At 38.3% G+C, this 25657-nt stretch overlaps 1 long non-coding RNA gene across 1 annotated transcript; it reads right to left on the bottom strand.

The window, feature by feature from the left end:
- Positions 1-8061: 8061 nt before the first annotated feature.
- Positions 8062-14567, bottom strand: LOC141594057 (uncharacterized). The gene is made up of 3 exons (XR_012521990.1): positions 14193-14567; positions 11348-11446; positions 8062-8094 (listed from the first exon to the last, which is right to left on the bottom strand). It is a non-coding gene; the product is annotated as an uncharacterized LOC141594057 (long non-coding RNA).
- Positions 14568-25657: the final 11090 nt, after the last annotated feature.

Here is a 25657-nt window from a genome sequence, read left to right as displayed (position 1 = left end):
GCGATTCTCAGTTTTTCTGTTTTTAAGAAAATGCTTACAATTGTCGCGGAAAGGATGATCAGGTGTTCCAAGCACGGTCCAAGCACGGTCAAGGCGGACCTTACAGGCCTCGCCGTGATCCATGACGTACTGCCTCCCCTCATTAGGACGAGCCCTTTCAGCATCATCACCGTCATCATCAACATCATCATCATCCTCCCAATCCTCCAAAGCTTTTGGATCGACTTCGGGAGAAGGAGATCTAGGGCCCCCAGACCTTATCGGGATGGCGTCTAGTATCTCCTCCTCATCAAGACGCGACAGGAACCCCGGCGCACGACTACTAGGACCGGCATCACGTGAAGACATGATTCACAACGAAAACTTAACAATGAAAAAGTTAAAAATTTGCTTGTTTACCTTGAAGAAAAGTGCTACGCCGGGTAACGATTACAAAGCTAGAGAGAAGTTTCGTCAAAAAGGGCTAGAAAGAAGAAAATTTTTGAGGAAATGAAATTGGTGGCCAATTTCGGGGACTAATCGCCCTATTTATAGGGAAAACCCATGAAGAAGGACCAATCAGGGCACGACCCATGAAACGTCGACCAATCGGCCGAGCGGACACGTGTCGGACATGCAACCACGGAATATCAATCGTTGCAACAGTTGAACGTCAATCAATACAACAGTGACCAAGCGTCTTCAACACGCCCCTTCATATCTCTTTACCTATTCATCTTCCTCAACAAATTCCTAAGTATCTGTTCTCCACCGGCCACATGATCAACCAAGCTTGTCGACCTTACCGGTGGGCAATCAAAAGCACGCGGTACTCACAACCTCGGTCTCGGCCAAAGACTGCTTTCTTTTCCACATCTGATGTCCATTACACATCCATGTGGAGGGGGATATGGTACGGCCTAAGCGAGAACCAAGCCAAGAAGAAGAAGCCGGCGAAAAAATTTTCAAACACTTAGAATATACGCTCAACATACATCGGAGCTCATACCACGGCATTGGCCAAACCCAACCCAATTAAATATCGTGTCGTGTTCGTGTCAACCCACTTACATAAATGAGTCATTAAGCCTCAACCCAAATCCGTTAATTTCGTGTCGGGTTCGTGTTGTGTTTTCGTGTTGTGTCATTACCAATTCTTATGCAAATCAAATATGACAGATGCTATGAACTTTTGTCTTCAAAGCTAGAGATGTAAGATATAGAAATAGGTTTTGTATATTGATGATTATACACTGTTAGTCTGTTACATTAGGTGGTATATATATGCAGTAGGTTGAGATACAATAAGCATAATACAAGAGATATGATTGATTGACTCCTTGATATATGGAGATTATTTAGGTAACTAATAACTAATATTGACTAACTTATTTGCATGATGAGAATTGTTCTCCTTGATTTGTGCCATCAGAATATTGGGTTGATTGACTTGAAGATATGATAATATTATTCTTAACAAGAGATACTAAGCCAAGATACATGTATATCGGAACTTTCCGAAAGGCGAAAACAACAAACGTTTTTTTTTATATTAGTGATATATATTTACAATTATATTTTTGTATTGAACGAAATATAATCAAGATTAAAATTTATCAAGTTTGACTTCAAATTGGGAATGATTGTTTGGGGTACAAGGGAATTAGTATGAGTATAATTTAAAGGGTTTTTCTAACGTGTGCCCTAAAGGCACACATTAAGAAGTCATATAAAGAAAGATTCTCAAGATAATTTCATTAAAAATGGCAATGATGAGTTCATCTCTAAATTTATCATGAAATTATCCTGAGAATCTTTCCTTATATGGCTTAATGTGTCATTAGGGCACACGTTAAAAAAACCCTAATGTAAATAGGAAGTAACCAACGAATAAAATATACTCCCTCTGTCCCGGTCAATTGTTGTCCTTTGATTTTGGCACAAAGATTAAGGAAAGAGAGGAGGGTCAATAACTAAATGACAAGTGGAACAAATTGAATGAGAATGATCAAATTACTCATCATGTTCATTCTTAAAATAGAAAGGACAACAAATGACGGAGACACCCTAATATGGAAGAGGATAACAAATTGAGTGCAAATATACAAATATTACCCAATACATATTAGTGTTTGTCCTGTTTGACATGCATGTTAATCCATAATACTTGGCATAGACATTTGGCTTTATTAATTATAGAGTTTATGTAGCATTTAGTTACACAAGTCAAAAAATACACACGATATTACATTTGAAACGAAACCCGGCCTTGACCGGGCAAGTCTATGTGGGAGGGTTAAAAAGAGGGTTTTCGATTGTGCTCATATACCCGTTACTTTTTAGGGTAATTGCCTAATTTGGAGTAAACCATTAAAATTGACAAAAGATATTTTGTAATAGAATATATATTTGCTATTAAGTAATATAATAGCTTATACGGTAATTTGTATACTCCTACCGTCCTACACGCTAATACTCAATTTAATTTCCAAGTTCACATTATATTTGCTATTTAATATAATAGCTTATACGGTAATTTGTATACAACCCTAAGCATGAAAAAACATGGCACATGTCATACGTTGTTTTCTTAGGCGACAAGAAAATAGCTTTAGTGCAAACTTTGCGTGATAATGAATAAACTTAGAATTAACTTTTAAAAAAAACATGTGACTAATTCCACTTTATATCATATAAATTGTAATAATGTCATTTTTATTGTTGTTCCGTAAAAAAAGCTGTTATTTTTTTCCATAATTGGGACATAATATATTTTAGTTAATATACAACAATCTCAAATTAATATAGAAAACTTTACATGAGGGAGTACTATTAGCTTTAATAAGGCTAAATTCTTCTTAATTTTAGCTAGGTTTTATTCAGTTCAGTTCAATTACGTTCAGTTCAAATTCATTCAATTCAGCTCAGCTCACCCCTTCACAAATTTACTCTTAATTCCATTCAATTCAATTCAGTGAGCTTCATTCAATTCGGTTGAGCTCACTCGTCCAATTCGATTCAATTCAACATTCAGTTCAGTTCAACTCTAATCATCTAAAAAGAACAGGTCCTAATAAGATTCTTAAGTTAAAGTTAGAACATAATAAAATATATGATAGAATTACAATTAGTTGATAAAAAAAATTAATTTATTCGTGAGTAGAGCATCACTTAAAAAAAAAAGTAGCATATAATTTAATTGCGATCCTGAAAACATTCTTTAGCTACTATATTGTACATGACAGAGCACTACAAATAGGCCCGTGCATCGCACGGGCATTAAATCTAGTAAATATATATTTGAGGCTTTTTTCGAGCGACGTGGTAGTCTCCAACTTTTTAGAAACACCTACAATTAAAATAATATAAAATCCTAATGCTGATATAGTAAACATCTTACCTATTCCTAATAAGTTTGCATATATTAAATAAGAAGATAAACTACACCGAATTAGATAGGATATGAAACTTTATCAACTATGAAAAACTAATCATATGAAACTTTATCAACTATGAAAATTTGGTGGCCGTTAACACACTAGCCCCTTTTACATGTCTAATACAATCTAATCTATATGATTAGATACTACAAAATTCATTTAATTAATTAAACAACCCTAACAAATAGATAAAGTAATAGACATAGGAGATAGAGTTTACTTATTAAGTTCTATACAGTTTGTAATTCTTCTATAGAAACTCTATTCTCAATGTCCTATACAAATTCAATTTACATGCTATTTTATTTATCCGAGTTCCATACAAACTCGATTTACATGCTATATAAATACCCTTCCAACAACACAGACATAATATACTGTTTTGAAGTTCCTAGATTTATTGTTATCGTCGCCACACAAAAAAATTAATTGTTTTTATTTATATTATTATTATATTATATTACTTTGATTTTCATGGCTTACAGGTAACATATGCTTCACTATCGTTTTCTTCCTTTGGTTTTATGGGTAGTCTTTGCTTAACTTTCCTATGTTACTAATCTCATGTAATTTGTCCTATTCCCAGGACTTATTCTACCATCAATGAATTGAAAGTGAGATCAAATAATGAAGAGTCCGATAAAGCTTGGAAAATCAAAGTCAGGGTATCTCGGTTACGTCATGTATACAATCCATATAATAAGAAGGAACTATTCCACGTTTCTATGGTTTTGATCGGAGAGGTACTTTTCTCTAATGACGTGAAAGTTTTACGCACCCTTTTACTTTTTCATATACACGCTTTTACTTATTTATCTCCCGTACCATGATTTCGAATATTATTATGGTTAGACGTACAAAAGTTAATTACTTCACTTGAACAAAATCCCAATGAACAAATCAATTGTTTCATACAATGTGTTGAGCTAATTAAGACGTCTACTTTGTCCCCATTTAGCATTTTTTTTTGTTTGATTTCTTTTTTTAAATTCATTCCACCCTAATAATTTATTTATTTATTTATTATATAGGGTGATTATATTTACGCAACTATTGCACCTAAAATGTGGACGGATCGATTCCAGTCAAAAGTAGTTGATGGAAAAATACACATCATCAAAAACTTTGACATTCTTTGCGAACCTAAAAGACTATCGAATAGTCGGCGACAAAGATCATGATCAAATTTTTCTTTTGCACATTTATCAAAGTATTTGAAGATCGGGATACAACTATACCTCATCATAGATTTGATTTCATCCACTTCAACAACCTTGATCAGAGAAGAGAAAATCATACGGTTCTCACAGGTTAGTAGATTTTCTTTAAGAGTTCCTTTTAAAGACGTATATGTTCTCAGTAGAAGTCCTCTTTTATACGCGTCACTAACATTATTTTTTAATACGCATAGATTTGATTGGAGTGGTGGTAAAGGACGAATTAAAAAAAGTAACTAACGGAAGTTATGTTGCACTTGATATCAAAAACGAGGGGTACGTATTATTATGGTGTTATATGAAATTCACTTACTTAAATGCTTTGATTTTATTTGGAAGATCGACTCTTTAATTACATACTTTGTTTTTACTCCATAAAGGGGACAAAGCACAAGAATCTCATTGTGGGATCGAAAGTGTTGCTTGACTTCCTTTCACTTAAGGAAGAATACAATGGGTATGACCAACCAAATATAATAATTGTTACTTCTCTTTTGGTGAAAGACTACAGAGGTGAGGATCCCCATTCAATTACTAAATAATATAAGATTCATATGCTACACAACTCCTACTGACTATATTTTTCAACTCTCATGACAGGTTACAATAGCGTATCAACATCGTCAGCAAGTAGGATATACATGAATCTAGACATCCCGGAAGTGAATACCTTCAGAGCATCTCTCAAGTAATTTCCAAATTTAAATCTCACATTTCTCTACCCATAAAAATGCGTGGATTTAAACATTACTCACCGTCAACTTTTATTATTAGGGAGATCTTTGGGAGTATAAATTAGAAGAACACTCCCAACAATTTATAAACAAAGATATATCAAGCATAGTGGAATATTGCAAGACGGATTATCAACAGGTAATATAAATATATATTACTCATGAATGTGAAAAAACGACTCACTCATTCTACGACAATCTAATTCTTTACTTCTATATGCAGGGACCTCATGTGTTATTGTCTGCTAAAGTGAAAGATATTGGCGCTGAAAGACTTTGGCACTATACCTCATGTTTTGGTTGTACCAATAAACCTATACGAAGGAAGATAGAATCAGATTTGTGGTGCTCCAAATGCCATAAAACAATTGAAACTCAAACAATTAGGTAGCTAACTTCCGATTTAAAAAAAAAAACATTGGACATCCTTGGAATCCTTAATATACCTGTCTTATTTCCTTTCTTCTACCGGATATTGCATCGACACGAAAGTTGAAGATCAAAATTGTAAGGCTACTTTTGTAGTTTTAAAACCTTGACGCAAGAAGGCTTATCGGACAAGACGCCGTCACTTTATATGATGCTCAACCAATTGAGGTTTCAGTTCACCTCTCTCCTATTACCATGGTTGCTACCACTATTATTTGTTCTATATATACATTTTAAACAAATTCTGACATTCATAATCCAACTAGGATGAAGACGATGAGGATTTTAACCCAGTCCCAAAACTGATACAAAATACTTTTGTTGGCAAAGAGTTTATGTTCAAAATTAAAATCCAAGCTTCCAATCACGGACCCGAGGGAATAAGCAACTTTAAGGTCATTAACATTGCAGAAAATCCCGTAGTCGAGGTATAGTAAAGTTCTTCATGTTTATTGACATACATAATCTCTCCGATATTCTCAACATAACCGTTAAAACATATGTAGGTCAATGAAGCATCATCTAGCAGTCTAACAAGTGTAAAAAAAGGTCGAAACTCAGTGGTCATATTAGATGAACCATCTGAAAAAGAATCAACTGAAGAAGAGGCGCTTCATGTAATCCAACGCACAACAAGGTCTGTATTATCCTTTCCCATTGTATTTGTTATCTATTTTTATTGACTATTGTCAGCGTATTAAAGATTTGTATAAATACTTTATTGCTCCAGTAAAGCAAAGGGTAAGGAAAAGACTACGAGTGGCGGCGTCGTAATTCAGGTGGTTATATTAGATGATTTAAACGAAAAGGAATCGGATGAAGAAGAGACGCTACTTGAAATCCAACGACGAGTCCGTACTATTCATTCCCATTGTATTATTCATTCTCATTGTATGTGTCGACTCGTTATTTATTTATATTGATTGTTGTTTGAGTATTAAAGGTTTTTGTAAATACTTTATTACTTGATAAAGCAAAGGGAAGGCGAAAACTACGAGCGGCAAAAAGCGTCGCAATTCATTGGTTCTATTAGATGAGTTAAACGATCTTGAACCAGATGAAGAAGATACACTACTTATAAACCAAAAGGCGAGGACTACGACCGGCAGAAAGCGTCGCAATTCTGTGGTTCTATTGAGTGAATTAAACGATCATGAACCAGGCGAGGAAGAGACACTACTTACAGACCAAAATAGAAGAAGGTTTGTATTTTTTATACTCTATTACGTGTTATCTTCCTATACTGGTTATGGTATTGATGATTTGTTTGATTATTCCTTTGACTCAGTAAAACGAAAGGTAATGCGAAGACCAGAGCCAGGAAGCCTTCAACATAAACTACTCTCAAAGTCGATAATATATCAGATTTAGTATCATTAGGATATATTTAATTTCTCTCAAAACCTATTAGTTGATTATTCTCTTTAGTTTTGTAATGTTAAAGTTCATATCATTACCATTTTTCTTTCTATTCCAGCTCATTTATATATCAGTAGGATATACTCACTTTTCTTTCGAAACTTATTAATATGTTATTCTCTTTGGTTTTATAATGTTAAAGTTCATGTTATTATCAGTTCTATTCTCTATTTCATACAAAATGCTAATTGTTAAAGCCACACACAATCTCAAAGCAAACATACAGATTGTGCCCACAGATCTGTAAACAATAATACTGATTCAAAGCTAGGCGGAAAAAAGTTATCAAATAGGACTCAAAAACTTTCAACCTATATATACACACTCAAAAATTAGACTACAATTCCCTGGTTTGAGCTAATTCAACTTTGTTATCCAAGGTTTTCTAATTCTACTTTGGCAAGCTCATGCAATACAATGAAATATATCATGGATCGGAGGAGAGATAAGCAATATTGAAGCTAGGAACATTTAAAGCCACTAAATTCACAAATAGAGCACAAGGGTTTCCAGTAATATACAAATAATACAACCATAGAAGTGCATCAAAATTTGATCTAATTAGTATGAAGCAGGTTTGTAAGGTTACTAAGAAGCCAATACCTGAGACTGAATAAAGTCCACGAGCTCCTGTAATCTTGCAGCTTGCTGACCAGTGGGGTTAACTTCTAGCGGTAGGCTTTCCAAAATTATTTGCAAGTAACTCGGATGAGTATTACAAATTAGTTCCTCATTAAGCCAAAGATCATCAACGACCAATGTTTAATCAAATTAATCATTACCATTTTTACTTTCTATATCGGCAAATTTATATATTTGTCGAGATACCTTCACTTTCTTTTCGTCTATAGATCTACTTTCTTTCCGTCTACAGATCTGCAAGGAGATCAAAATAAGAGTGTTAGCTAAAGTAAAAAGTATAATAGAAAATAGTCTATTCGGACAAAATGTTTCCTTCAAAAAACGAACCAAAAAAAAAATAGTATATTCAGGCAAAGTTAGAGTATTGCGTGGAAGACACTCATCGATTGTGTTCCTATCGAGTGATCGAAATGGAAAGCTACCTAATAATAAGGGATGGTAATTATTATCATGAACTTTATTTAAAAATATTACACCTTAAACGTCCTAAATGGAATAAAATACTAATATGTACTAAATATTAAAAGGTAATTATTATTATGGACTCTGGAAAAAAAAAAGGTTATACTATACCTAACCGGTTAAGTATTAGGTTCTTTAACATGAATAGGAATACGTTAGAGAAGAGTCTCCTTTACTACCTCAAGGTAAGAAAGATATTATTTTATACAGTTTCGATCATGGTAGGACGCATAATCCTCCTCATAAATATATATATATATATATGTATATATATATATAGTAAAGGTCAACTAAGAAAATCAGACAACAAAAAGTTCTAATATCAACGATGGATCCCCAATCAAGAAGACAAGAAAGAATACAGAAACGAAGACGCATAGAACAGACACACCAAAGACGAATGGGAGATAATCATGCAACACAGGATGTAGATATTCCCTCTACCTCAACACAGAACCAAAGACTCCTAACCCGGTGCGCTTAAATACCGTTGTGATAACATACTTTGCATCAATGGATTAGGTATGATTGTTTTTAATATGGTAAACAATTAGCCGACTCACTAATTTAGATTTGTGATAAGCTAAGAATTAGAGTGACAACAATTAACTCAAGTGTCCTAGATTGATAAGGGGATTCCGGCTTATCCTCAGGTCTCAACTAATCATGCAATTCAAGTACTTCGCCCTTAAGTCTAGGAGTAATCACAATATTTCCAAAGGATTGTACTTCACCCTAATTATGATTATAGTAATTAAGTCACTAGGACATTCTTTGGGAGTTGGGACACCAAGAATTCAGTCTAGGAACTATTACGACTATATTATTAAGGCTATTGTTACTTTTCGTTTCAGGTACAAGGAAGAGAAAGTTTGAATATCTATATTTGGGGGACCACGAGTATGAATGTCCGAAGTGTAAGGCATTAATGTGGTACGACGAGCGACTGAAAAAAACCAGTAATAGATATAATACAAGATTTAACATGTGTTGCAGAGACGGAAAGGTAGAATTACGGAAGATTAAGAAGGCACCAGAATACTTAAAAAGACTACTGTCCTCTACTGATGATAGTGAGTGTTCAAAATTCAAAGAGCTTATTCGGGTTTATAATTCATGTTACGCATTTACTTCTATGGGGGCCAAGATTGACCATTCAGTAAACACGAACTCTGGACCTTATGTATTCCGAATAAGCGGGCAGGTTCTACATCGTATCGGTTCCCTACTACCACCTGATGACCAGGACCCATCATATGCTCAATTATATGTATACGACAGTTCATCCGAAATAGCCATGCGAGAAAAGGCAGTAGGCAAATCTGAGGGAAGTCCTAAATTAGATACTGAAATACTTGCTCGATTAAAGGATATGCTTGACGAAGTTAATCCTCTCACTAAAACATTTCGTATGGCACAAGAAAGATTGAAGGAACAGAGTGATAAACGTCTATCAATACGCCTATTAGGAACACGAAATCATAGGGATAAGACCTATAACACCCCAACAGCATCAGAAATAGCGGCTTTAATTGTAGACTCTCCTGGAAATCAAATCAAGGGGAAAGACATAATCATTGAACACAAGACCCACGGACTCCAGAGGATCAGTGAGCTACATCCATCTTACATGGCCCTACAATATCCATTGTTATTCCCCTATGGCGAGGATAGTTACCATACAGAGATCCCTTACATTGATCAGGGTCAAGGAGGAAAAAGAAAGAATGTAACCATGAGAGAGTACTATGCATACGGTGCAACGGAGGAATTCGGAAGGTTCCACTCTGTTATGTGGGGAAGATTATTCCGGCAATTTTTAGTAGATAGTTGTTGTGCCATTGAGTCCGAAAGGTTATGGTACATTAAAAATAACCAAGATAAGTTCCGGTGTGACATACTTAACAACCTGTGTGATGCGGTGGCTAATGGTGATTGTATGGGTTATGCAGTCGGGAAAAGAGTATATTTGCCACCTTCCTTTACCGGAGGACCAAGATATATGCAACAATGTTATCAGGACGCGATGGCTATCTGTAGATGGTATGGGAATCCCCATTTATTCATAACATTTACAGCTAACCCAAAGTGGCGAGAGATAGAGGTTATGTTACTGACTCATTCCTGGACAAAAAGTAGAGGACAGACCGGACATTGTAGCTCGGGTGTTCAGGTTGAAGCTAAAACAGCTAATGCATTGTTTAAAGAGAGATGAATACTTTGGCGCAACTATAGCAGGTAACAGTATTATATACTTTTCCGTAAAAACCACTTTCACAATAAATTAGTAGTCATGTAACATGGTTTATATTTGCAGATGTTTATACAATTGAGTTTCAAAAGAGAGGTTTACCACATGCTCATATCCTACTATGGTTGAAAAGAGACGGCGTTGAGTTCAATACCGAGTTCATTGACAACATCATTCATGCAGAGATACCAGATAGCACGAAACATCCTCAATTATATGAAGCCGTTTCAAAGTTTATGGTACACGGTCCATGCGGCAAGGCCAATCCCAAGTGCCCGTGTATGGTAAACGATAAGTGTAGCAAGAATTACCTCAAATCATTCAACGAGGACACAACACTGGATAACAATGGTTACCCAGTATATCGACGACCACAAAACAACAGGTACTTACAAGGGCAATTAACTTCTATTAATCCTTAATAAAACCTGGTTAAGTAGGGAGTAGGGAGAAGGTTTACTGACATTCCTAGAGATGGAACTTAAGACGGTATCTCTAATGCCATTAATTGAAAATGGATAACCGCAGGGGACTACATTTGTTCACGCTTTGCCTTTTATATGTAGGTTTATTAAAAAAGGTGTACATCAACTGGACAACCGGTCCATAGTACCCTATAACCCAGGACTATTGCTGATGTTTGATGCCCACATCAATGTGGAATGGTGTAACACTGCCAAAGCGATAAAGTATCTCTTCAAGTACATTTCCAAGGGCCCAGATAAAGCAACTTTCATGATTAAAGATGATTCTCAAGATGAGGTGAAAGCATACCTGGATTGCAGATACCTCTCTGCGTCAGAGGCTGCTTGGAGAATTTTTGAATTTGAGATTCAGGAGCGATACCCGGCAGTGATGAGGCTTCCTGTGCACCTGAAAGGTGAACAAGCAGTAATAATAATGGATAATGATGTACTTCAAGTGGTGATTGATAAAAAAAGCAGCGTCGACACAATGTTAACTGCATGGATGAAGAAAAATGCTGAATGCCACGATGCAAGAACCCTGACCTATGCAGAATTCCCAACTCAGTATGTTTGGGGTGACGGATGGCATAAGCGAAAGCAAGGGATGTGCATCGGAAGAATGGCCTATGTCCACCCAACTGCAGGTGAAAGATACTACCTTCGACTTCTATTGAACATTGTAAAAGGAGCACAAAGCTTTGAGGATTTAAGAACCATCGGTCAAACACTATATCCTACATTCAAGGACGCGTGTTACGCTCGTGGGCTTTTAAATAATGACAAAGAGTGGGATGACGCAATGGGAGAGGCAAATAAGTGGGCAATGCCATCGCAACTTCGGGAATTATTCATCACGATGATTTTGTTCTGTGAGGTCACAGATGTCAATAAACTATGGGAATCCAACTACCTCATAATGTCCGAGGACATCGAAAGGAAGAAAAGAAAGATGTTTGGGGACCCGATGCTGATACTAACTGATGAAGCAAGGAAAACATACACATTGATCGAGCTAGATAAAATACTCATGAAGTATGGAAAACGATTGAAAGATATAAAGGATATGCCTCAACCGAAGGAAGAAGACATCGCAGGAATGGAGAACAAACTAATCAGGGGTGAAAAGATGTATGATAAACAACAACAACAAGAGCAATGGATGTCGAGAGTAAAACAACTAAATAAAGAGCAACTAGGTAAGCTTAAACGACTTCCAAGGAGTCAAGTTGGATTTATTCAGCGATGAATTTTATAAACAATATAGTTACGCAATTTTGTTTTACCGATACCAATGCAGATGTGTTTGAAGAGGTAATAAAGGCTGTGGAACAGAAAACAGAAAAGCTTATCTTCGTATATGGACACGGAGGGACTGGGAAGACATTTTTATACGGGACCATCTCAGCAAGGCTACGAGCTGAGGGCAAGATTGTGCTCAATGTAGCGTCTTCAGGTAAATATTTGCCTTATAACAAAGAGTGTCTCTTTTGAATATCAAACAATCAGGTCTACATAATTCATATTTAAAAAATTATGTTAACTCACTGTAGGTATTGCTGCCTTGCTGCTACCGGGAGGAAGAACAGCACATAGTCGATTTGACATCCCAATCGAACTGTTTGAGGAGTCCACGTGCAATGTTAAACAAAATAGTCAACTAGCCGACCTACTAAGGCAAACTTCTCTAATAATATGGGATGAGGCGCCAATGGACCACAGGCACGTTTTTGAAGCAGTTGACCGTACAATGAGGGATATATTAAGTTATAAGAACCCTGAAGCAACTACAAAGCTGTTCGGGGGAGTAGCGGTCGTCCTTGGTGGTGATTTTAGACAAGTTTTACCGATAGTGCAAAAGGGGGGTAGACAAGATATAGTCCGAGCGTCGATAAACAGTCGTACATCCGGAAGTCATGTACCGTGTTTCTTCTAAGAACAAGTATGAGGGTACGTAACACAGATTCATCAGAAGAGAACAAGAGGTTTAATGAATGGTTGTTAGCTATGGGTGACGGGACGTTGAAGGCGGAGAGGGAAGGCGAAGAAGATGAGGCTACGTGGATACGTATACCACCGGAGTACCTGCACAGCGGAGGGCCAGTTGAGGTGAAAGATGTGGTCAATGAGATTTACCCACAATTCCCACTAAACAGTCAAGATGATGATTACCTACGGGCAAGGGCGATTCTTACACCTCTGAATGAGACGGAGGACATAGTAAATGACTACATGACTAACCTAATCCCAGGAAAATATGATATCTACAAGAGTTGTGACGAGATCTGTGCTTCTTCAATGGATAGTGATGAACAATTTACGGCTTATCCGATGTAATATTTGAATAGCTTGCATCTACAAGGTTTACCAAATCATGAGCTCAAATTAAAGAGGGGGATGCCAGTGATGCTATTACGGAATATCAATCCGTCACAAGGACTATGTAATGGTACACGGCTGGTAATTACACGGACGGGAAAATTCATAGTAGAAGCACGAATCATAACAGGCTCTAACATTGGGACTCTGGTCTTAATACCGAGGATAGTGATGACGTCCACGGATTCTAAGATACCCTTCGTTTTAAAGAGGAGACAATATCCGCTAAAGCCATGTTATGCAATGATTATAAACAAGAGTCAAGGTCAATCTCTATCTAGCGTGGGGGTGTACTTACCTAAACCGGTTTTTTGTCATGGTCAATTATATGTAGCTGCGTCGAGAACAACATCTCCGAGAGGATTACGGTTCTTCATTGACGACTCAACACAAACACACAAAGGCCATACCAAGAATATAGTGTACAAGGAGGTCTTCTCGAACTTACCTACTCTAAATTAGACATATAGAGATGTGTGATTATCGTTCATTACAAAGATGTGTTTTCCTAACTCCTTTGCAAGTACTTTATTATATTAGTTCGACAAAGATCTTATTTTAATAGCTGACTTCAAGAATTGTTTAGTTACATTACCCAAGCAATTAGATAATAGGATCATCAGTCACGAGCTCAATTAACCAAAATCATAAACAATCACCTCCATCAACACGAAAATGAAGAAAAGGAAAAGAATAAAAATATATATATATAATCATTCCTCAAATAATGGAGCAATAAAACAAACTTAAATATTATCAACAAATACAAAGCATACCGGTTAAGGGTTAACTTCATTCAAATCCCTTCTTTCCCTGAATTAGAAGACTGTCGTTGTCGGCGGTCATTCAGTGCCCGAATCGCATCTCCCCGCCGCCGCTCCCAAAACCAATGCACCGAAAGACCGATTACCACCAGATCGACCATGAGAACAAGGTTTCCTGTACACCATTTCTTCTTAGCACCTTAATCTTTAATTCATGAGGTTCAATTTTATTATAGCAACTTCATTAAGGGGAATATTTTAAGGGTTTGAAGGATTTCAATTAGAATGTAATTTGGGACATAAAGGGGATGAAACAAGGAAGATGAGCAGAATGAAGGAGTTTTCTTTACACATTTTCTAGGATAGGACACGTAAGTCTTAATTTTTTATTTAATTTTTGGGAACTCACACCTACCAGAGTCTAAGATAGTAATACAAAACAAATTCTCATTTGAGACCGATACTAATCGTCTTAAACTTATTACGGAATAACAACGAATTAAATTACAGATAATTGATACAGTTATACGAAGTATTTTATAAATTGGTCCGATTAAATTATCTTCACCACTCCGATAAAACCTACTTTCATATCGGTAGGGAATACAACTGGCCAAATCCGTAAAACATTTAGACGTATTGTTTGGTTATTATTTGCTCAAGTGAGTAAAAATCCTATTCAATATATAAATTCGACCGTCAAAGAAAACCGTTAAAAGAGCCGTGCAACGCACGGGCCTAACAACTAGTTTATAGTATTTATAGCATTGCACTAAAAGGAGAACACTAGAGTGTGTTACCACTTTGGTGTTGCTCAAACATGTCGACCGCCTCATCGGAATCCACTCCAATTAGAGTACATAATGTCATTCTAACTGTATCTATAGGAGAAGCATGAATCCCATCTTGGAAAGGCTTGACCGGGTTTGGGTGAACCAGTTGTGGCTTAACCATTACCCCAATTCTCATAATTATCACTTGACCCGTCTCTCTTCCGACCATTGCCCCATCATTCTTAAAACCTCCCTTCCCCCCCACCCCGTTATTAAGCCCTTTAAGTTTGAGAATTTCTGGTTATGTGAACCCTCCTTTTTCCCTCTTGTCTCCTCTACCTGGCCCTCCCTTAGTGGTTGTCCCCCGTCAAAAATTTCTAGCCTTAGTCTTACCCTCCGTGGTACGGGCTGCCGTGACCTTTGCGCCTCCTAAAAAGAGGGCCCACCTCTCCTCTCGCCTCCTTGGGATTCAAAAGGAGCTTTGCTCCCACCCAAATTCCAACTTCCTCATTGACCTTAATGATTCCCTCACTAGTGACCTAAGCCGCATCCTTGATTTTGAACACCTCTACTGGCATGATAGGGCTCGCATTAATTGGCTCACTGATGGCGACCGTAACACCTCCTTCTTCCAGAAATCGGTTACCCTCCGTAGGAGCTTCAACCGCATTCTCTCCCTAACCAATGATGTGGGCGCGGTCATCTCTGGCCATGATGCCCTTAACACCCACATTACCCATCATTTCACCACCCTCTTTACATCTGGGAAAGATGTTGTCCATCTCCCCCCCCCCCCCACCCGTGGGGACCTCCTTCTCCACGACCTTCCTGATTCCTTCTAATGAGGAAATCCATTGCGCCCTCTTCTCCCTTGGTTCTAACAAGGCCCCTGGACCTGATGGTTTCCATGCGGGTTTTTTTTAAACGTTGTTGGGATATTATCAAGCCTGACTTTATCCCCTTCATTCAAAACATTTTCTTAACAAAAACTGTTCCCCTTTCCATTAATAAGACTTCGATCTCTCTCATCCCAAAAATCCCTTCTCCTCAAACTATCTCCAATTTTCGACCCATTAGCCTCTGTAACACCACCTACAAAATTGTTACAAAAATCATTGTCAACCGTCTCAAGCCCCTTATGCACAACTTGATCTCCCCCAACCAAGGAAGCTCCATTCCCGGTAGAGGTACTGACACCAACTTTATCATTGCTTCTGAGATTCTTCATTCTATGCACTTCTCTAAGAGTAAAACCGGCTGGTTTGCTCTTAAACTCGATCTTGAAAAGGCCTTTGATAGACTTGAATGGGACTTTATCGTATCCTGCCTTTTCGCGGTTAACATTGACCCCGACACTATTTCCCTTATCATGAGCTGCATCTCCACGACCTCCGCTCATGTGACTCTCAATGGCTCTTCCCTTGATAGTTTCCTCCCTTCCCGGGGAATTCGCCAAGGTGACCCCCTCTCCCCCTACCTTTTCATCATCTGCATGGAAGCCCTTTCCCGCCTCATTCACCTCTCCCCGCTCCGAGGATGAGTGGACCCCTTACCCTCTTGGGAAAGGGGTGCCTCTTTCTCCCATCTCCTCTTTGCGACGATATCCTCGTCTTGGTAGGGCCTCGAGAGAGAAACCTATGTGCTCTCCAAGACACTATCCTCTCCTTTTGCACCACCTCGGGGCAAAAAATCAATTGCCTCAAGAGCAAAATCATCTTCTCCAAGCACACCCCTCCTTATGATATCTCCCTCTTCGAAGAGGCTCTTGGCATTAAGAAAACCAACAACCTTGGCACCTACCTTGGCTTTCCCCTCCTGGGGAAAAAACCAAAGAAGGTTGACCTTCACTTTATCATTGATAACATCCAATCAAAGTTAGCCACCTGGAAATCCCGTTTTCTCTCCCGTGCTGGAAGAATTTGCCTCATTAAATCTACTCTCAATGTTATTCCTTGCCATGCAATGCAATGCATTCGCCTTCCCACCTCCATCCTTAATAACATTGACAAAATCACCCGCAGTTTCCTCTAGTCCAGTCAATCTTCTAAGAAATTACACCTTGCCAATTGGGATCTTGTCACTCGCCCTCTCTCTTTGGGAGGCCTCGGTATCAAGGCCGCCAAACCCTTGAATGACACCCTCTCCATTAAGCTTAGCTAGAAAATCCTTCTTGATAAATCCTCCCTCGCCGCCAAAGCTCTCCATAGTAAATATCTCACCCCCTTTCCTCGCTCTTTCTCCTACGGCTCACACATTTGGAAAAATGTGGGTATTGGATGGAATCTCCTCAAAAACCACCTCTCTTGGTCCATTGGTGATGGGTCTTCCATCGGGCTTTGGGACGACCCTTGGTTATGCCCCGGGCCCCTCAGAGCCATCATTTCTGGACCCTTAAACTTACCTTGTTCTACTGCGAAGCTGAGCTCCATCATCTCTAACGGATCTTGGTCCCTTGACTCCCTTGACTTTGTCCTCCCTGACCACATTGCCCTTAATATTCTTTCCCTCCCCATCCCCTCCTCTCCTAGGCCGGACCTCCTCACCACCTCCCTTGCCCCCAAAGGTAAATTCTCTACTAGCGAAACCTATCAGTCCCTCTCTGGTCCTCTCATCTCCCCCACCCCTCCTCTTAGCTCCCTCCCCCCGATCTGTCTTGGCTTTGGGACCTCCACACCCAACCCAAGATAAAAATTTTTATCTGGCTTGTTTGGTGGAACAAACTTCCCCACAAAGTCTCTCTCTTTGCTAGAAGCATCCTTTCGAGCCCGTCTTGTTCCCTGTGTCACAGTCCCTCCATCCCTGAGACCTCCCTTCATGTCCTTCGCGACTGTAGCCTTGCTCTGGACACCTGGACTTCCCTTGATGTCCCCCCTTCTTTCTTTTCTTGAACCTCCACCAAAGTGGATCTTCGAAAACTGCACTTCTCCCTCCCCTAGCTGGAACACTCTCTTCACCTTTTCTATCTGGCGCCTTTGGCTAAGGCGCTGCGACCTGACCTTTTCCCCTCCTCCCTCTCTAACCTCCCCCCCCCTTTATCCTTCATTATTTCTCAATCCTCTGCCTGGACCCTTGCCAATGCCCGCTCCCCTGCCACCCCCTGTACCAGTACCATCCCCTTTGATGCCTTTAGCTATCCTGTTAGCTGGGCCCTTCCGCCGCTTGGTTGGCTTAAAGCCAATGTGGACGCGCTCTCTCTCCTCTTCTTGTTTAGCCGCTTTGGGGTGTGTCATTAGAGATTGTCATGGGTCTTGGGTCCTTGGTTGGTCTACCCGGTTCCCTGGTATTTGCCCTTTCCTTTGTGAGGTCCGTGCCATCCGAGATGGGATTTTACGTGCTAGTGTCCTTGGGGACAATGTTTTGATTGCCTCTGATTGTCTTGATGCCGTTAGCTCTATCCTCTGTCCTATTGATCCGTGTGGCCCCTTTGCTAATATTATTCTTGAGTGTAGGGCCCTCTTGCAGACTCTCCCCATTTGAAGTCGGTGTTTGAGAAGAGAACGGCCAACCGAGTGGCGGATGCTCTTGCTCACTACTCCGTCCATGACGTTAGCCCCGCACTAGGCTGTTTTGAGTGGGCATTTGCCCCTCCTTTTGTTGTTGATCTTTGTACTACTGACTTTGTTTTGGCCTGCGCGCCTCTCTCCCCCGACCCGCCCCCTTGATGTAATCTAACTCTTTTATTTATTTATATATGTTCTTTCCTTCCAAAAAAAAAAAAAAAAAAAAAGGAGAAGCATGAACATACAAGAAGATGTGAGCATGAAAAGTCCGCAGAGGTTTAATTATAATAACCCAAACTGACCGACGCATGGGGTAAAGAACTGGCTCCATCTCAATTTCAGAACTTCCGTGTTCTAAGTTTACAGCTACTAAATGATGATGGTTGGTATGATCATGATTTATTTCCATCTTCTTCACTTGTTGTAAACATGAGCTTCACTCGGGCATTATATCGAACAGTTGGTGTGCATCAATTGTAGATCATATCTAGACCTGTAAGATTCTGACCCGACTCGTTTTCAGGGTCGGTGGCCCGTTTCACCCGAACGAGTCAACTCGTTGGTTCAAAGGTAAATCAAGAATTTTATTCAAATATTAATATTTATATATTATATTTGAAAAATGAGTTAAAAAATTATTTTTTTTACTTAAAAATACAAACATAATTAGAAAGTCAATTTTATATAACTTTTATAATATTTAATAATAAAATAATTATTAAAAAATTTTATTTTAATAATTATGTCAATAACTCAATATAATTAATGTAAACATTAAAAATGATTAAATATTGATTTTAAATACTCCCTCCGTTCCGGTCATTTGTTGTCCTTTGGTTTTGGCACAAAGACCAAGGAAAAAGGAGGGGGCCAATGACTAAATGACAAGTGGAATAAATTGGGTGTGAATGATCAAATTACTCATCAAATTCATTCTTAAAATAGAAAGGACAACAAATGATCGAGACACCCCAATATGGAAAAGGACAACAAATGACCGGACAGGAGGAGTATGTTTTACAATTTTTTTAAAAATATTTTATTTGATCAAATAAATCGTTAAAAAGAGGCGTTATAAATTATTTCTTCACCCATATTCTGACCGTAATCCGATCCGTAACCCGTATGACCCGATCCGTATCTGACCCGACCAATATTCGACCCGACCCATATATATTCTGACCCGACCCGCCTGACCCGTTTGACAGGTCTACATAGGACATAGCAGATCCTCTAGGGTCGGATGGCTTTGACATACAAGTATCATTAGAGTAGTTTTATTATGACCTATGTTATAAGACGGTCCTATAGAAAAGTGGTTGGGCTTTAAATCTAGTATCGCAAAATTCATTAAACCTACTTGTGTGCTGAGCTGCTGTCTTTACCTATATATACCCTTAATTATAACGTTTTTCTACCTTGCAAGGTTGATCGCCAAATTACTTTGCCCAATTGCCCATCAATCAAAATTCAGACTTCCTGTTCTTTTGTGGTCTTAGTTGAGTGATCTTGCGATTTTTAACGTTCAATATGAGTGATGCATCATTTGCAGACATTCCATCAGAACTTCAGATTGAAATCCTGTCAAGGCTGCCACCGAAACCACTGTCAAGATGCGAGTGTGTATCGAAACACTGGAATGATACATTAACCATACAAGCATTCTTCCTTAAACACTCTCGTTCATACGATAAGCATTCAAAACTTGCTTTTATGGTATACTCGACGATTATGGTATATAACTCGGTTCTCTCATTCGAGCTCTCCGATAACAACAGCCCCAACAGAAAGTCTGTGACTGTACCAAAGACAACAAAATTAAATATAAGGAATAACTGGATGCTGAATATAAGTACAGAGGAGGTAATCATAGGGAAACATGAGTGTTTCACTAATGATCTCGTGCGAAGGCACAACATCAACATGTCCAATATATGCAATGACCTCGTTTGTCTCTTTGATTATTATTCAACGCACGTCGGTCTTTTAAACTTAAAGACAAAGGATTTTATCCATCTCCCTGCACTAACTTCAAAGAATGTGGGTCGTATCACTTCTTGGCATGCATTAGGTTTTGATCTGGTAAATAAGGTATTCAAGGTTTTGAGTATTTACGATGGAGGCAAAGGGTACTAGCATACTAACCGTGGTTTCTTTTGATCTGAATCTCGAGGTGTTCACATATTACAAGCTTGATACGATACCCATTGAAGACGTTAATAAAATCAGATACTATTTGACATCTTTGAAAGGGTGTCCAACCCTGTTCATTTGGAAGACGAGAAGTGATGTGATACAACAGTTGACATTGTTTAACCATGAAAATCCAAAGGCGGCTTGGAATAGAAGGAGTTTTTTGCGCGCGTGATTTTCCTAAAGACTTTGATTACGGCACTATTTGGACTTGTGTTGCAGGAGGTAGCATTCTGTTAGATTCTGTGGCGCCGATTGAAAGCTTGGTGGAACCCCAAGAGCAGGACAAGTCACGGTTGTCTTGCTATATGTGGTATGATCTTGAGAAGTTCGCGATTGAGTTTGATTGTCCGTAAAACTTTGATCATTGTTAGAATATTGTTATACGGAGTATTTTCTTAAACTGAAGTATGTTTGAAATTGGAATGCTTAGAATTTCGCATCAGGTAAAAATCTATCAGTTTTTCAGTTTTTCGCCATCTCCGGCTAGCTTTATGGATACGAGGTTGTAGCAAGCGGAAGAATTTTTGAGAGGAACAATGTTTAGGCTGATACCGTGAGTATTTCATTAATAAAGGGCACCTAATATATCTCTAATAATTGCGAAATTTCTCATGTTTGTTATTCCTGCAAAAGCGATCAAACATAGGTCGAGAGGGCCTTAATATGTAATGTGTGAACGACTTCCGATGGCAAAACAGGAAGTCCTAATTTAGAAGGCCTGATGGGTCATTCCTATCAGCATATACGGACATTTCCTCGTCTTAAAGATGATCACTTTTCATTATAATGAGATTTAATGTGTTAACACTAAGACTGTAAGAGGCTATTTCCAGTGACCGACGATGAAAATTAACTTGAGTCAAGAATTGCATAAAATGGCCACTAATGAAAATTCGACTACAAAGATATATGCTTTTCTTAATCTTAGGAACAAAATGTTGTTTGCTCATATACAGCTACTAATAAAGTCCGCAATGGGTTATGAATTTGGACTAATCCAAAGGGGACTTGGACTAGGAAGAGTTTTATTGGACAAGATTTTCCTAGAGAATTCCCATACGGCAATAATCGGAGTCTTTTGCAGGTGGTAGCATCCTGCTACATTCTGTGAAGCCGATTAAATATTTCTTGAAACCCGAAGAGCAGGATAATCCATTGTTTTCTTGGTATAGATGGTATGATCTTGAGAATTTCGAGAGAATAGCATATACTCCATTTAAGTTTTAGGCTCTGTTTGGCATGACACTTCACGTACCTTATTTGACTAAAGTAGATTATTTGACCAAAATTCCAGCTACCTATCTATTTTTTTGTAAGTGTTTGACGAGTAGTTTATTTGTCCAAATAAGCTACCTGAAATGAAATGCTACATAGAATAACATTTGAGATTTCAGGTATCTAAAATAAGTTTTCTTCCAATTTTTACCCCTTTAATCTATAATATTAAATAATTATCATAACATTTTACGTCATTTTACCAAAAATCAACTACCTTTTCAGTTAGTTCGCCAAACAATTTTTATATAATCAGTTAGCTTATCAGCTCCTAGTTTTCAGGTATTAAGTTTTCAGGTTTCAGTTAACTTTTCAGGTTTCAGCTACCTTTTCAGTTAGTTTTATCAAACATATCCTTAATCATTTATTTCTATGTTCGTAACAAATATTTTTGCAAGTATTGTGCAAGGGGTTTCCTTTCCTAAGAATAACATGGTTGTCTAACTCGATAAGAACCACTTCTCAGTTCTCATGAGTAGAGGAGATCAAACGCAAGTTGAGAGGGCCTTAATGTGTGTATTACTTCCGATGACAAAACAAAAAACCCCGATTTTGAAGGCCTGATGTGTCATGCCTATGTCAATTTTCAGTAGTGCATTGCCTGAACTCGCTATTATTGGTGGATCGGGTTCCAAGTACTGTCTCGACCATGAAATTCATATCTAGTTACTAAGATTGCAGGGAAACGAACTGTCAATTATACAAATTTTCTCCTATTTCACTATTTTGAGGATACACGGCCTAGCTAGCTTTTTTTTTTTTTGGAAAGAAGGAACAATATTATAATAAATCATAAAAGGAGTTCACAAAAGAGCTAGGGAGGGGGGTCAGGGGAAAGGGGGGTACAAATATGAGCCAAGTCCGAAGAGTACAAAGCAGAAACAAAAGGCGGAACAGTGCCCCAATCAAAAACACCATTGCTAGAGTTTGTATCCTTCAGCGCAAATTTGGAGATAGCGTCCGCAACTCGATTTGTACACCGTCTTTCAAAGGTGAGTTTCACAGTAGGTGAGGCTTTTAGACGTTCCCTACACTCCAAAACAATATTAGTGTACGGCCCGCACGGGCAACTATGACCCAAAATAGCATTAACAAAAAGAACACAATCCGAGCTAATAATAAATTTTCCAAGGTTGCTAACCGCAAACACGAGACCCTCTCGATCGCAAGTAGCTCAAAGAATAAAGGGGTTGTGGGTTAAAATCTTGGAAGACCAACCTCTAATCCAAACACCCAAATAACAACGGGAAACACAACTAAGACCGGCCAAGGAGGAGGAGGGAGAGAAAGCCGCATCGACATTGATCTTGGACCAATAACGCGGGGGAGAGGCCCAACGGTTTGGGTAGAGATTAGGTGGGGTTAAGACACTACTAGAATTAAAAGAATGGGCCAGGTCAGGGGACATGTTTGGATGGTAGGTAGTTTGAGCTGAGGTCCATTGGGAGGCGAGAGAGGAGGCTAAAGAAACCCAATTGGAATCGGTAGGCGGAGCGGTACCTGAGAAAATGAAGTCATTGCGCCGAAGCCACAATCGCCACACAAGGAAGGAAAAGAGCGTTGCCCAAAGGTGGTTGGAAGCGGTGCAGTTTTGGTGTAGCCAAGATTGAAGGGGAGGAAAAGAAGGAGGGTCGGTACATCGAACATGTCCCAGGACACGGAGCGCATGGGGGCGATCCCGGAGGATGTGAATGGCGTTTTCAACAAGGAAGAAGGGCTGCACAAGCGATGACAATGCGGGGAGGGGATAATGGATCGTTTAAAAAGGGTGAGGTTATGGGGTAGTTTATCCCACCAAGAGAGCCAGAGAAAGAGTTTGATACGGGGTTGCGATGGTGTATCCCATAGCCAACGCAAATCAATCGAAAGAGGCCCTGAGTTGTTTGGATGGCCAAGGATAGACTCATAGGCAGAACCAATAGAGAATTTATGCTTAGTAGAAAGGGAAGAGGAAAGGGTGTCGGCCATGGGGGTGGTGGGGAGGGGGATGGACAGAATGATGTTAGTGAAGGAGGTAGGGAGATCATACTCCAGGGAGTCAAGATCCCAAAGGCCATTGCAGATGATCTTACAAAGTTTGTCATTGTCCGAAGAAGAGGAGAGGGGTCCATGCAGGCAAGTTCTAAGGGGTCCAAGGGGTGACCAAGGGTCGTTCCAAAGGCTAACGTTAGTACCGTCTCCAATGGACGGCCTAGCTAGCTACTCCGTATCTAATATCAGTAGTCTGTTTCCGAATAATCTTTACTCTTGTGGTCTGTTTGGCATATGGTCATAAGATACAGTAAAAGGTGTAGTCGTGTACTTTCTTCTATTCTTTGCGAGAACTATTTTAATCGAAGCTACACAAATGATTGGGACGAAGGGAGTAATTTAATTCTGACAACTAATCGCTGAAACGACACCAAAGTTAAAACATGGACTGATAAAAAAATCAAGATAAAAACAATCCCAATCAAAAAAATGAAATTTCTATAACATTAAAAATGAAATGAAGAAAAATAGTACCATTCTCGCGAAATTTTACAAAAAATAACTAATATTAAAATTAATCAAAAGAATTGAATAATTCCATGAATTGTGTTTTTTATGAAATATTTTAACTACATCAAATTTTTAAAAAAATCTTTTTTCGTCACGAAGTTAATAATAGAAGATACAGTTTTTATGTATAGATTATTTTAAATGGAAAATTAGTTTAATAAATGAAAATATAATTTGTTTCCATATATAAGTTTGAGCACTTTGGAGGGAAAACTTTAGAGAAGTTGTATTCTCTTAGTATATAGGAGGATTTATACTTTTAAAATTTGCAGCTCATTAATATTTATCAGTTCACTCCATTGTATTTTGATATGAAACAAAAAAATTTAAAATGCAAAAAACTAATAAAAAAATTTATTTAAGTTGTGAATTTTTTTTAGTGAATGTTTTTTGTCACGAAACTAATAGTAAGCATATGTCAAGTTATTCTCTACAGTAATAATTATTGAATTACTGAAAATTTTAGCAACTTATACTTTATAATTTAATATCAATTTTATTTTATTTTAATGAAAAAATCATAATTATGAATTTATTTAAAAAATTAGAGTTTATTTATAAGAATATATTCATTGAAAAGATAATAATGTAATGAAAGAAAATTTTATTTATTACCTTATTTAGCTAAATGCTTTTTGGAGGGAAAACTAAGAGGATTTTTATTCTCTTAGTAGTAGAGGATTAGGGCGGTGCGGTTTATATTTCCACCTGTTGGGTGGGTATGGTTTTGGAAACTTATACCCGCCATGGGTGGTGGGACGGGTATGAGTACTAGTTTTTCTTGGTAGGTACAAACTAGTCACCCCTATATCCACCACCGTCCCGCCCCCAATAACATCCCTTATTATACGTAATGCTTTACAAATTTTCCAGTTGGATATGGGTTTGGAAATTTGGGTCGGATTATTAGGTTTAGTTTTAACTAGTGGGACAACGACGTGACTTTTTCAGTATTGAATTAGGAAACAATTAATGGTTTCCTAACTATGACGATTATTACCCTTTGTGCTTTGTGGCTGCCTTTAATTATAGGATACTCTCGCGATTCTTAGGAAACCATTAACTGTTCCAAATTTGCGAGGTTAATTCTTTTTACCTTGCGAGGTTGTTTATTTTGTGTACTTTCAAGGTCTTGATTTCGAAATTACAGCTGCCTTAGTTAAGTGATCGTGTGAGTTGATAGTTCAATTCC

This window comes from Silene latifolia, chromosome 8, assembly GCF_048544455.1.
Source record: "Silene latifolia isolate original U9 population chromosome 8, ASM4854445v1, whole genome shotgun sequence".
NCBI lineage: Eukaryota > Viridiplantae > Streptophyta > Magnoliopsida > Caryophyllales > Caryophyllaceae > Silene > Silene latifolia.
Note: the sequence above shows the minus strand (reverse complement) of the source record. Positions and strands in the feature narration are given on the sequence as shown.